Genomic DNA, 14,545 nt, shown 5'->3' with positions numbered 1-14,545 from the left:
CCATGCTACTATTCTATCACTGTAAAGGAGACGTGAGGCTGTAGTTAAACTAGGAGGGTTGAAACTTAAAATCTGTCTAAACACACGACTGTGTAAAAATACTTACAATTAAAATAATAAATGTATTTCAGATTTTGAGACTAAATACATCATTTCTGGTGTAGAGTAGAGGGTGTCATTGAGAAAACCTCGGGTCCATTTTTCCCCGACAATTTTAATTTTATATTCATTACTATAAAGGCTGTAGCTTATTATATGAGCGTACTGGAACTACTAATTCCAATGTGACTTATTGTAAGTAGTAATGAGAATTGACATGACCTTCCTTGGTTTAAGCATTCACAGTTCACTGGCTAAGGATATGTAGTTTCTACAGAGTTTATACTCATTGATTTAGGAAGTCTATTTCACATTACATGAAATTATTTATATTAATGTAACAGTAATTTTATATATTATTGTACTACCCAAACCCCTTGTACATAAACAAACCAGTCCTTGTTGTAAGATGCATTCCTATGGCAATTGACTCAGTCAGTGGACAGCTTGATATATTGTGAAAAAAAGAAATCACTAGCTGCACAAAGTTACATCATAAGCTTCAGAGAGCTGGTGCTTATCCTCCCCCTGCATGTTTTCCTGTCCTCCCTTGTCTACTGTTCGTGTCACAAATACAAGGTGCTCATAAATTTATATTGCCATGATTTATTCATATTTATTATTGAGATTAATTTCTGTCTTAGCGTTTGTTTAACTTAATATGTGTTTAAGTATGGTAGAGTTATTTTGTTAAGTAATGTACTGCTTTGCATTACAGTTATATTTACTGTTCAAACCTGTATTTAGTGAAGTGCACTATATATGAATGAGTTTAATTGTAATGAGTGTAGCTCAGTGTAGGTTTACAGTTTATTCTGTAACCTCCTTTCTGAACAATCAATCTACAATTCATGAATTTTAATATAAATACATTCTTCTTGCTGGTCAATCAAGAAGGTAAATTCAATTTTGCAAAATGCAGTCAGGATTATTTAAAAGTGTTTACGCATTCATGTTTATTCTTTACCACACACATTGTATAATATTACTCACTATTTAAGACAGTGATTGTGGAGTTTGTGTTTGCATGCTTTTCCTTTCAACTAATATCATAATCAGCCATTTGTTCTTGCTTTTAATTAAACTTATTATGCAAATAGATAGAAAATTTTCTGCCTTTACATCTGCACTACATGTAAAAAGATTACTCTAGCATTTTTATCATACCCTTTAATACTCAATTTCTGCTTTTTAATGAACACTCAATTATTCTGTACTATTGACAGTTAACAAAGAGAGGCCCAGACTCCACTACAAGAGACAATGAAAGGAGGAGGGGCAGCATCTTCAGCAGCATATCCACTTATGTGATTGTAAGCAAGCAAAGTCTTAAAAAACTGAACATTGCAAACATAAATAGAACAAAAACTTACCTTGAAAGCTAGGAAGCTAATTCATCCCTTTGTGTAAAATACGGTCAAAAGGCAAATAAAGTATTTTAGGAATTTGAAGATCGGATAAAAGTAGAACCTGAGAAATAACAGCATGTTTATTTAAGAACTGACAAAAGGCAGCAACCACAGTGGCCACTTGAACGTGAGAACAGCTGATTTTAAACATGACTGCTGTGAAATATAATTTTTATTATGGAGGTAAAGAACTGTCACAATCTATCTATCATGACTGTATGTTAAACAACTACTCTTTTAAATGTCAACTTTCCATGTTTTAAGTTTTGCAAGTATAGGCTTATGATCCAAAACACACAAGCCAGTCTACATCAGAATAAGAAAGGAAAGCAAAATGTAGACCTTTGGAAAGATGTATGTGTCAAGACAACTAGCACTTCTAAATTGGACCCTTGTGGTTGAAGGTTTGGCTTTGTGCAATTTGTTTGCTGCTTGTCTGGCACTGATTTCAGCCTCGTGTCAAGTGTTTCTGATACAAGCTCCAGGCGTCAGTTAATCTGACTTAAATTTAGTGTCCCACATGGGAGGTAATTCTGTCACTTCAGGGGTCTGATGAGAATACTACATGAGGAAAGCAGTTGATACAGTAAATGGATAGTCCTGTACTTCCACCTCCAGCCAGAAGGACTAACCCAGAGGAGGCCTGATGTTACCAAAGCTCTGCTTCTACACATATTGCTGCCATATAAATGAAGAGCTCAGATACTCTTCATTTGGACAAGTGACAGAGCAGTAAGTACACAAGCAACCAGCACCAGTGCTCAAGTTAAAACAAAAAACAACAAATCAACATCACTAAACAAGTTACCCTGTGGTACCCCAACCTTGTCTTTAATTTTTAAAGGTGTCACATGGGTTTGAGAACACCACATCATCCATCCATCCATCAATTTTGTAAATCCGCTTATCCAGGATAGGGTTGTGTGGAAGCTGGAAGTTATCCCAGCAGGCACCAAGCGCAAGGCCGTTTATGTTGATCAGTATCCAGACTTAAACCCCATTGTTGTTGTGGAGTAATGAAATAAGATGCACAGAAATCCATAAATGTCAGTTAGTGGAAGTAACACTGCTTTGAGAGACAGATCAACAACAACAGGAAAAGTCTGCCTGCAGTTACTGGTACTAAAGATATTGAGACCATGGGAGCGATAACTTTCCAATGTGTGGTTATGGGCATTGTGTACCTTACTTGAATGAATAAATGAAATAAGCATCTCAGTATTGCTTGTTCCCGCAGGGTCCCTGAATACATACATTCATACTCACAACTACTTAATCCAAGTCTGGGTTGAGGGGAGTTTTAGCCCACCCTAGCAGCACTGAGTGGAAGCTGAGAAGTGGCATGTGCAGGACGCCAGTCTATCATAAGGTCCAGACATGTACATGCCAGCACTCAGGCATACTGGAGTCATCAATTAGCGTAACTTGTGCTATATACACTTCTTAAGCAAACCTAATTAACAGTTGATAGTGACAGCGCAATAAAGAGAACTAACATTATAAACTCATATAATGAGAAAACAGCTGAACAAACTTGGACTGGACCCTAAAATGTAATAATTATCTTCATGTTCATAAGATTCTTAATCAGATGTTTCCATTCTAATCCTTCAAGTTATTATTTAAATTTTTTTTGTGCACTTTCCTGCTGCTGAGTATTTTTTTTTTCTTCTGATTGACGTATATATTTATTCACTTACGTACTGGCAACCTAATGAGAGTTTTTCTGGCAGTTATCAGTATAACATCTGAAAATTAAACATTCATGCAATCTGCAGGTGCTTGGCAAACGCATAAAAAATAAATAAATAACACAGAGGACATTCAGTCTGGTACGCTATGCTTCAGAAGGCAAGCCCCCAAAGTACAGTAGGCACAGACCTCTGGTAATTCCATTGCAAGCCTCCAGTAGTGAGATCAGATAGATCAAAGGCTCTGATCACAAAGCATCACCTGAAAGAACCCCCGACTGGCCCTCTGATGGTGAGATAAGTGGAGAGGGGACGCGTAAAGGCCATGGTAAGGACAGTGGAGAGGACAGAAATAAAAGAAGAGGAAAGGAATCGCACAAAGCCATTCAATTCATCATTATTGTAGGTAGCACCCTCACACAGTGCTCGATAAGATAACGTTGTGCCACTGAATACCTGCATTTTTGTCAATTTTGTCAATTTTCCAAAAATGAAATGTCTTGCACCAAAGGTAGAAAAGCAGACTTTCATTTTCCCTTTTGTTATTTTCTGTTTGAGGTGACAATGCCAAATGACTTCCATTTCTGGCACATAATTAAGATTTTAATTTACTATGCTCTGTCAATTTTATGATTCTAGTGGCAAAGTACATAAAAGGGAGAAGCCATGTAAATGCCATCTGTTAACACAACCTCCTTTCACAAGGTCTACACTGTGCTTTTCTATATTAGTTCCCATCCTCTTTGATTTCTGCCATGTCGTTTTAATTACAGGCTACTTGTGAAATTGTGTGCACTCATGGCTTTAGGAGAGAACTGGATTTAGACAATAGTGTTACCATCAGTACTAACACAAGAGAGCGGCGAAGGGTACTGTTAATATGATGTATAAATGCATTCTTTCTTCTCACATTTCCCTTTTTAATTACACAATGAACAACAGGCATTGTACTCTGCAGCCACTCCTTTCATTATATTTTGTGATATGCTTCTTTTAATAAATAAATAATAATTCATTACATTTATATAGCGCTTTTCTCAGTACTCAAAGCGCTATCCACACAGGGAGGAACCGGGAAGCGAACCCACAATCTTCCACAGTCTCCTTACTGCAAAGCAGCAGCACTACCACTGCGCCACCTGTTTTGGTGCCAGTTATTTGCATTGCTTCTAGTTATTCTCATTTTAATAGTCTTGTTTTAGACATTGAGTATGACATGACATTTCTCTTATGAGTTCAGTAGGTGTGGGTTGAAGACATGCATACAGTCAAAAACAATGGAAAAATATGCCTCAAAGAACAGACATCCAGTCATGAAAGCTAATGAATGGACGAACTAAAAAAAATACAACAAATACTTAACTCTAACGAAGATCAAAATTAAAAGAAAACAGGAGGAAAGAAAAATATTGACTGTTGAAAATAAGTGCAAACCCCTGGTACACTCCAGCCTCTACTGTATTGCACAAAGTGTAAAACCATAGATATTGAACAGAAACTCATTTATAAAGATTTGTAACGTGCAAATTTCAAAAAACGACATGTTTTATTTGTATTAAACAAGTAAAACAAGTGAAACCACAATGTTCAGGGTACTCCCCTAATCACAATAAACCAGTCTAAAGAAACGGGCTGCATTTATTAAAATGTGACATAGTAGATAAAATGCTAGAAATAAACTTACAAGGCTGCCTTTGTTTTAATAGCAAAAAAAAAAAAACAAGTAAACCATACAATATAATGTATCTTGACCCTGGAAAAATCTTGTATAAGAAATCTGCCAAATATTTATAAAAAATAAATGTTTCAACATTTGCTGAACTTGTTGTTTAACCATGTCAGTATGAATAATTGAGAATCGTAGGCCATGTCATATTTACCGAATGAGTGCCAACCTTCCAACACAGTCATGCATGCCCTTTTTGTGACAGCTAATAATGTGCTGCCTGATGGAGCCCGTGCCGTAAGTAAGGTTAACGGCTATGACGAGTTCAGCTGTAATCTTGTCACATTCCCCCTGGAGACAAATAAAGTTCTATCTATTAAAGATAGTAGGAACTGAAATTCCACAAAGGAGAAAATATTGGGGCACCCATACAGTTGTCCCTGTTTAATACGCGAGAGTTGAACAAAAACATGTGGCTAGTGGCACTAAATAAACAAAAAAGTGTCTTCGTGGGAAACGTTTCTCTTGGTCACGGCGGTAAGAAGCTCCATCCTGCGGTGCGTTCTTGTACTGAGTTCTCTCCAGGAACCACAGGCTATGTAATGGGGAAACCATAAGTGGTGAATCATTTGCCCTCATTTGGTGTCTTCTTTGCACTATGTAGGGAGAAACAGAGGATAAGGTTAGCGTCAGCACACCTCTCGACATGGGGTGAAAGTACAGTACATACCTCAGAAGAGCCTGGAGGATGATCCAAAAACAAATATACATGATTCTATCTATCTATCTATCTATCTATCTATCTATCTATCTATCTATCTATCTATCTATCTATCTATCTATCTATCTATCTATCTATCTAATCTCTTATCCTTTTGTTATAAAAAAAACCATGTGCATCCTTAGCAACTTCTAGTTCTCACCTCCCACCAGTTAGGTTCTACAGACTTATGTTATTCCTTTTTTAATTAGAAACAAACTCAACAAGCCCCCTGCTACACACTTTCCATATTGTCTTACGCCTATTCCTTGAGACATCCATACTGCTGATTTGTCACTGTCTGTCAAATTGGCCTTGAATAACGCTTGCTCTATTGTGAATAAATCGTTTGCACATAATAACCTAATTCAGTCCAATGAGTTAGAATTTCTACTTATGACTGAAACATAGTTCAGAAATATGGAACATGTCCCACTTGTTGAGCTGTGCCACAAGAATTTTTGCATGCATTATCCATGGGCTGGTGCAGAAGACTTGCTGCTGTTTCAAAAGGAGTTTTAAGTGTCATATAAACAGTACGGAAACATGTGTTAAAAAATGCTTTAGTTGCCTCCCATTTTTATGCAATCGTTTTGTTCACCCCACTGAATTGAAGCTGAAAGTCTGCACTTCAACTGCATCTGAGTTGTTTCATTTAAAATTCATTGTGGTAATGTACAGAACCAAAATTAGAAAAAAGTTGTCTCTGTCCAAATATTTATGGACCTAACTGTAGATAGATAGGTACTTTATTAATCCCAAGGGAAAATTCACATACTTCAGCAGCAGCATATTGATTAAAAACAATATTAAATTAAAAAATGATAAAAATGCAAGTATAACAGACAATGACATTGTATAATGTTAACTTTTACCCCACCGGGTGGAAATGAAGAGTCGCACAGTGTGGGGGAGGAGCGATCTCCTCAGTCTGTCAGTGGAGCAGGACAGTGACAGCAGTCTGTCGCTGAAGCTGCTCCTCTGTCTGGAGATGATACTGTTTAGTCGATGCAGTGGATTCTCCATAATTGATAGGAGCCTGCTCAGCACCCGTTGCTCTGCCACGGATGTCAAACTGTCCATCTCCATGCCTACAATAGAGCCTGCCTTCCTAACCAGTTTGTCCAGACGTGAGGCGTCCCTCTTCTTTATGCTGTCTCCCCAGCACACCACCATGTAGAAGAGGGTGCTCGCCACAACCATCTGATAGAACATCAGCAGCATCTTATTGCAGATGTTGAAGGACACCAGCCTTCTAAGGAAGTATAGTCGGCTCTGTCCTCTCTTGCACAGAGCATCAGTATTGGCAGTCCAGTCCAATTTATCATCCAGCTGCACTCCCAGGTATTTATAGGTCTGCACCCTCTGCACACAGTCACCTCTAATAATCACGGGGTACATGAGGGGCCTGGTCCTCCTAAAATCCACCACCAGCTCCTTGATTTTTCTGGTGTTCAGTTGTAGGTGGTTTGAGTTGCACCATTTAACAAAGTCCTTGATTAGGTTCCAATACTCTTCCTCCTGCCCACTCCTGATGCAGCCCACGATAGCAGTGTCGTCAGCGAACATTTGCACATGGCAGGACTCCGAGTTGTATTGGAAGTCCGATGTATATAGGCTGAACAAGACCGGAGAAAGTACAATCCCTGATCCCTGCGGTGCTCCTGTGCTGCTGACCACAATGTCAGACCTGCAGTTCCCAAGACGCACATACTGAGGTCTGTCTGTAAGATAGTCCACGATCCATGCCACCAGGTATGAATCTACTCCCATCTCTGTCAGCTTGTCCCTGAGGAGCAGAGGTTGGATGGTGTTGAAGGTGCTAGAGAAGTCCAGAAACATAATTCTTACAGCACCACTGCCTCTGTCCAAGTGGGAGAGGGATCGGTGTAGCATATAGATGATGGCATCCTCCGCTCCCACCTTCTCCTGGTATGCCGAACTACAGAGAGTCGAGGGCGTGGCAGACCTGTGGCCTCAGGTGGTGAAGCAGCAGCCGCTCCATGGTCTTCATCACATGTGAAGTCAGAGCGATAGGCCGGAAGTCATTCAGCTCACTAGGACATGATACCTTTGGGACTGGGGTGATGCAAGATGTTTTCCAAAGCCTCAGGACTCTCCCCTGTTCCAGGCTCAGGTTGAAGATGCGCTGTAGAGGACTCCCCAGCTCCAACATACAGGTCTTCATCAGTCGTGGTGATACTCCGACTGGACTCACTGCTTTGCTGGCACGAAGTCTCCTTAGCTCTTTGCTTACCTGGGCTGCTGTAATTGTGGGTGGGGGGAAACTCTCTCCTATGCTGGTATCAGCAGAAGGATGGGTGGAGGGTGTAGTACTTTGAGGTGAGAGTGGGTTAGGGTGGTGAAACCTGTTAAAGAAGTTGTTCATCAGGTTTGCTCTCTCCACGTCTCTCTCGATGGTGGCACCCCGCTTCGAACTGCAGCCAGTGATGATCTTCATCCCATCCCACACTTCCTTCATGCTGTTATACTGCAACTTCTGCTCCAGCTTTCTCCTGTACTGCTCCTTCGCTGCCCTGAGCTGGACTCGGAGTTCCTTCTGCACACACTTGAGCTCATGCTGATCACCACCTTTAAAAGCCCTTTTCTTCTGGTTCAAAAGGCCCTTGATTTCACTTGTAATCCATGGCTTGTTGTTAGCATAGCAGCGTACTGTTCTTACTGGAACTACAATGTCCATACAGAAGTTGATGTAGTCAGTAGTGCAGTCAACAACCTCCTCAATGTTCTCACTATATGATCTTGCAGGATATCCCAGTCCGTAGTTCCAAAGTAGTCTCTCAGAGCCTGCTCTGCCACAGGGGACCACTTCCTGAATGAGCGTGTGGATGTAGGTAGCTCCCTCACTCTTGGTTTGTAGTGAGGCTGAAGCAGAACCAGGTTATGATCTGCTTTCCCAAGCTCAGGCAGCGGGCTGGCACTGTATGCGTCTTTAACATTTGTATACAGTAGGTCAATAGCCCTATTTCCCTGGGTGTTACAATCCACATACTGGGAGAAGGCATCTAATGTTTTGTCCAGCGTCACATGGTTAAAGTCTCCAGCGATTAGCACAAGTGCCTCGGGGTGCTGTGTTTGCAGTTTAACAACAGCGGAATGGATGATGTCACCTGCTATCTGCACGTCCGCCCGAGGAGGGATGTAAACAATAACAACAATGACGTGTCCAAATTCTCTGGGCAACTAATAGGGACAAAGACTTACAGCCAACAGTTCGATGTCTCAGCAGCAAGTGGAGATTTTGACATTAATATGTCCAGATTTGCACCACCTTGAATTCACATAGAGAGCAAGTCCTCCTCCTTTCTGCTTCCCGCAGGTATTTGCGTCTCTGTCCGCTCTAACTGTGCTAAACCCGGGTAGCTCCACATTAGCATCTGGGATGTTAGTTGTTAGCCACATTTCACAAAAACACAACAAACTGCATTCTCTGTAGGTCCTGACATTTTTCACCAGTACAGCCAGTTCATCGATCTTATTTACCTATGTTGCATGACTGGCAGCATGTTATAAAATATTAGAATGCTAAGAAATATTTGCAACTAAATACTAACAAAACTGTGCCAGACAATTATATCCCAAAGGTTCTAGATAACCTTGGCTCTCTTTCCTCTTTTGTGAAATCCACTGTCAAAAACCTAGGAATTTCTTTTGGCCAGACTTTGAATTTTGACACTCATGTTAAATTTTTAACACGGTCTTGCTTCTTCCACTACAGAAACATTACCAAACTCAGATAAATGGTTTCCCAAATGTAGTTGGAGATGATAGTGCATATATTTGTGTCATCTTGTCTTGATTACTATAACTCTCTGTTTACATGCTTAGATTCATCCTCACTGGATCGCCTAAAACTGGTCCAGAATGCTGGGCAAGGCTCCTGACTAGATCATCTAAAAGATCTCACATCACACCCATCCCGATTTCCTTGTACTGGCTTTCCAGAGTTCAGAGTTCATTTTAAAATCTTGATTTTCACTTTCAGAGCCCTACATGATCACACCCCTACCAATATTACTGAGCTACTGCCCCTTTATATCACATTCATGTTTTAAAAGCCTTCTGATCCAGGTTTGTTAGCTGTGCCACACACAAGATTTAAGACTAAATGAGACTGTGTGTTTGTGGCTGTGGCCCCTAAATTGTGGAGCTTCCTTCCTGTAGATGTGAGATCAGTGGACATTGTGGACATTTTTAAAAAGAAGCTTAAGGCCCATTTATTCAAACTTGCCTTTGTGTCTCCTTAATGTGTTCTGCTGTGCACGTCCATGTATTTTTTGCCCTGCTTTTAATTTTTTCAAGTCCACTTTTATAATATTACTATGTTTTACTGTATATGTCGATGCATTTTATTGCTGGTTTTTCATTTATTAACTCACATCTGTGTGAGTTGTCTGTGATGACTGTTTGCAAAGCACTCTGTGACATTTGTTCTTTAAAAGTGCTATTTAAATAATATTTAATTAATTACTTTGTTTTTCTTCTTTCCACTCTGAAGTGGTATGTAAAGCATCAGACAGATGAGCTTCTCTTCTATCTGCAAGGTCCTAAAAAATCAAAATATGTAAAGTGTGAATGAAAGTTCTGTGGTTGTGGAATCTGGTAATGATATTCCCATCTAACATGACTGCCTTGCAAGACATCATGGGGCGCTGTTAAACAACTTTTCTGGCTGCCTGATGAATTTTCAGGGAAATATTCAGTGAACAAGGTCACTAGCAAACCCAGCATATTTACTACGAAAAATGATTTAGCGAATTACAGTGGTCAACATTAACAAACACAAAAGAAAGAGGTCCATTACACAAACCACTTTTAACATCATTGTATTGAAGACACACTATGTTACCCTTGGTATTGCCAAAGGCAGAGTATAAAACAAGCATATCGTCACAGGAGATGTTTCAGCTGACAAATGTCAGGTTATAGGCTCCATTTGGTCAAGCTGAACTGGAGTACAATGTATTCTGGGAATTCTAAAAGGTCTTGAAAGACTGAAATTTCTTGTCACTCCACTAATGGAAGTGAAAACCAGTAAACCAGATGTTTATTGTGTGTGTTAATTATGAGCAAGAACTAATGGGGGCTGATTCTGTTTTTATTGCAACAGAAGAGACATTTTAAGAGCTCCCTCTCAGTTGCTGCTTGGTGAAAAATAGACACTTTTCAGTTCGCTCTCAGCTGACGAACACTTGCAGAATCGTAGTTGGCCTTGACATTTCTTCCAACCTCCTATTGAGAAAAGATCCTAAGAGGTTAGTTGGTACATTTTGTTTTAGGTGTGTGTCATGGGTGATCTGATAACATTTACTTATGCTCATCAAACAAATGATCTTCTAGAGTCTGAAGAGGGACTTTTAAAGGAGAGTGAATCACCACAGAATGGAGAAGGAGATTAACTTAACTGGTTGTCATGGATCTTCCTCAGGGCTGGTGACTTCAGAGCTGTGGAGAAGATAGACAAATATGTGAGTTCCTTGGTGTCTTCTACTACCCTCACTTGCTATTTCCATTGCTTAGTCTAACTAAGCACTTTTGAACCCTCAAGTTTTTGCAGTATTGTTTTTTCACTCTATTTAATTTAATGGATTGAACAGGGGTCTGGTGGTTAATGTTGTTGCTTTATAGATTCAAAATATTGGGTTCAAACTCAAGACCAATCACTGTCTGTTAGCAATTTGCCTATTTTGCCTATCCATCTGGGTAATTCTCTGAAACTCAAGATGTGGATGCCATCTTAATAAAAGAAAAGGCAGAACATTCATTTGTGCAAACAAAAACGTTTCTGAGTGTCTCACAGGGTGGTTTAGTTTGGGATGTTGACTACACTTTTTACTTCTTGAGTATAGAATATAAAGTATAGAGAAGGCCAGAAGGAGTTGCATTGTGTCTTTGTGGACTTAGATAAAGCATATGACAGGGTGCCTAGAGAGGAGTTGTGGTATTGTATGAGGAAGTCGGGAGTGGCAGAGAAGTATGTAAGAGTTGTACAGGATATGTACGAGGAATGAAGGTCAGTAGGAACAAGACAGAATACATGTTTGGGAATATGAGAGATGTCAAAGGAATTGTGAGGATGTAGGGAGTAGAGATGGCAAAAATGGAGGAGTTTAAAAACTTGGGATCAACAGTACAGAGTAACGGGGAGTGTGGAAGAGAGTTAAAGAGGAGAGTGCAGGCAGGGTGGAGTGGGTGGAGAAGAGTGTCCGGAGTGATTTGTCTACAAGATGGTAGTGATTCCAGCTATGTTATATGGAATGGAGGTGGTGGCACTGACCAAAAAACAGGAGACAGAGCTGGAGATGGCAGAGGTAAAGATGTTAAGATTTGCATTGGGTGTGACAAGGATGGACAGGATTAGAAATTAGTACATTAGAGGGTGAGCTCAGTTAGACGGTTGAGAAACAAAGTCAGAGAGGTGAGAGTGTGTTGTTTTAGGCATGTGCAGAGGAGAGATGCTGGGTATATTGGGAGAAGGATGTTAAGGATGGAGCTGCCAGGTAAGGAAGTCAGTTTATCTTCACCATTTGTAAATGGATTTAAATTACTATTGACAAAAATACACTCAAACTACACAAGCAAAAAAAAATAAAAACAAATACTGATGATCTTGTTTATGTTGGTATGACTTGATATTTTTTAAAATGAACATACTTTTAACAATGATAAAATTAACAATAGACCCACCATTTTATGAAATCCTGGTGCTGCTACTGTTTTGAAGTGATTTGCACCATTCCTTCTGACCCCAACAATTTGAAACCTGCAGGGTCTTCAAATACTTGATGATTGACCTCCACTCCTTTCTAATGGACGAAAGTAAAACAGTAATTAGCAAAGTTGACCATTTTTATAATTTTTATTGTCTTGTTCTTTCAACACCTACAGGATCAAAATAAGGGTAAAAGAGAAGGAGAATCGCCAGTTCAGATGTCAACTGAAAGTCTTCTCAATGTAGTTTTTGTTTAGGATTGATGTTGCCTTTACAGACGTGTCCATTCATTTTTAAACATCCATCCATCCATCCATTTTCCAACCCGCTGAATCCGAACACAGGGTCACGGGGGTCTGCTGGAGCCAATCCCAGCCAACACAGGGCACAAGGCAGGGAACCAATCCCGGGCAGGGTGCCAACCCACCGCAGCATTTTTAAACACCTTCATATATTTTCTTACCTCCCAGATTTTGACTTTACTTAATCATGAATTGCTTCCTATCTGACCAACTCTGAATTCATTCTACTTGCAGTTTAATAATTAGTTACTCTTGAGATAGCTTATCAGAGGCGGTTTGAAAAATCAAGGTGAACAGTGTCATAAATCTAGAGGTTATCAATTGTTTATCACTTCAGACCATTTGAAAACATTTTGGAAATATGGTATCTTCTGTCTACAGCTATGCATGCTGCCACTTAACTCAAGTAAACTTATCAACTCTTTTTTTGTGTTATCTTATGTAGCCATTTTGATTTTTTAGAAAGTAGCACAAATTAAACCAGAATAGGGTCAACATGATATTCCTTTTTGTATTACTGCCTTAGAAATTCTCATATTTTGCTGCAATGCAGAAACAGTTAGGTTTTTAAGCTTTGTACTGCACCTATAATCACTAATAACAGTGATAATTATACAATTTGTACTCCACAGACCTGGGTAAGCTTTTTCTACTTTTATTGTTATTATTTTTACATAATAGAGCATTATCCATGCATTATTTTTAGTTATTATTTGCTTTTTGAATCATTATGACGATGACATCACTCAACTGCCATTTTGAAAGATTTTTGTTCTGTTCATACCTGTTGCAACCATATTGTTTATTGGTTGTCATGCCATTTGTCACCTCATGACTGCTTTTTAAGATGGCAGCACAGCATTCTGTCTATCCTAGCTTTGAGATTTGAGCAAAGAAGTTCTTTTGCGTTTGTTTATTTTTGTTAGAAATCTTTTCTTGCTAGCTCAGTTGCTGAATTCTTGCTCTGAATCTTTAACTACAAATCTTTCCTTTAGGCCTTTGGTTTTCTTCACTGGTTTAGTTAGGTTTTTCTGGTTTTGGCTGCTGTGACAGAGGAACAGATTGAGGAAAGTAAAACGAATGCCGTCTTAATTTTCAAACGAAAAAGTGGTGCCCTGGGCACAAACAAGCATAGCTCAATTTAGCCTTATAATCCATTTTAACAAAAGATCCATCGGTTGGAGTTCTCTATACATTGAAGGCTTCAGTCCAAATGAATGCCATCCTCTGGGCGATGTCTGCTTTTATGGCGTCCAAGGCAGAACAGGCAGGGCTAGCTCTGGGCAATGTAGGCAGAGCTAGCTGTCCTTGTTGGTCATCTTGTCAGAACTGCAATGGAAAGAGAAGATTCAGTTAGCACAAGTGCCCCCTCTCCTCCCAGAGTTGTATCGCATACCTCATCAGAGCCAGGAAGGACTGGCTGAACATTGAACTTATTTTTTTGATCTCTCAGTGGTTGATCTTAGCGTGTTTATTCTTTTCTTTTTCTCCTGATTTAATTTTCTCTCAAACCTGCTGCAACCATGTGCAGTCAATACACACCATCTTATTTATTTATGAAAGTAATAGATGCACTTTTTTATTTATTGGCTTGAATATCCCTTGAATTTTCTTACATTTGAGTAATCATGAAAAAATCAAATATAGAAAGATATCTGCATGTCAACTCTCACCATAAAGGCACAGATTATAAAGAAGCAGGTGTCCAGAAGATCATTAATCCTACAACCATGTTTTAGGTAGAAAAATCACATATTTAGTTTGCAATATCCCACCGGTGTGTTGTTTACTTCTATCCTGTGATTTCACACCCCAATGTACTCCCTGTGAAGGGCCTAGCAAAGCCACTGCTGTTTGGAACCTGCTTAGTCCTTGACCAACTCAT

This window comes from Erpetoichthys calabaricus, chromosome 3, assembly GCF_900747795.2.
Source record: "Erpetoichthys calabaricus chromosome 3, fErpCal1.3, whole genome shotgun sequence".
Taxonomy (NCBI): domain Eukaryota; kingdom Metazoa; phylum Chordata; class Cladistia; order Polypteriformes; family Polypteridae; genus Erpetoichthys; species Erpetoichthys calabaricus.
The sequence above is the reverse complement of the archived record's forward strand: the minus strand, read 5'-3'. Positions refer to the sequence as shown.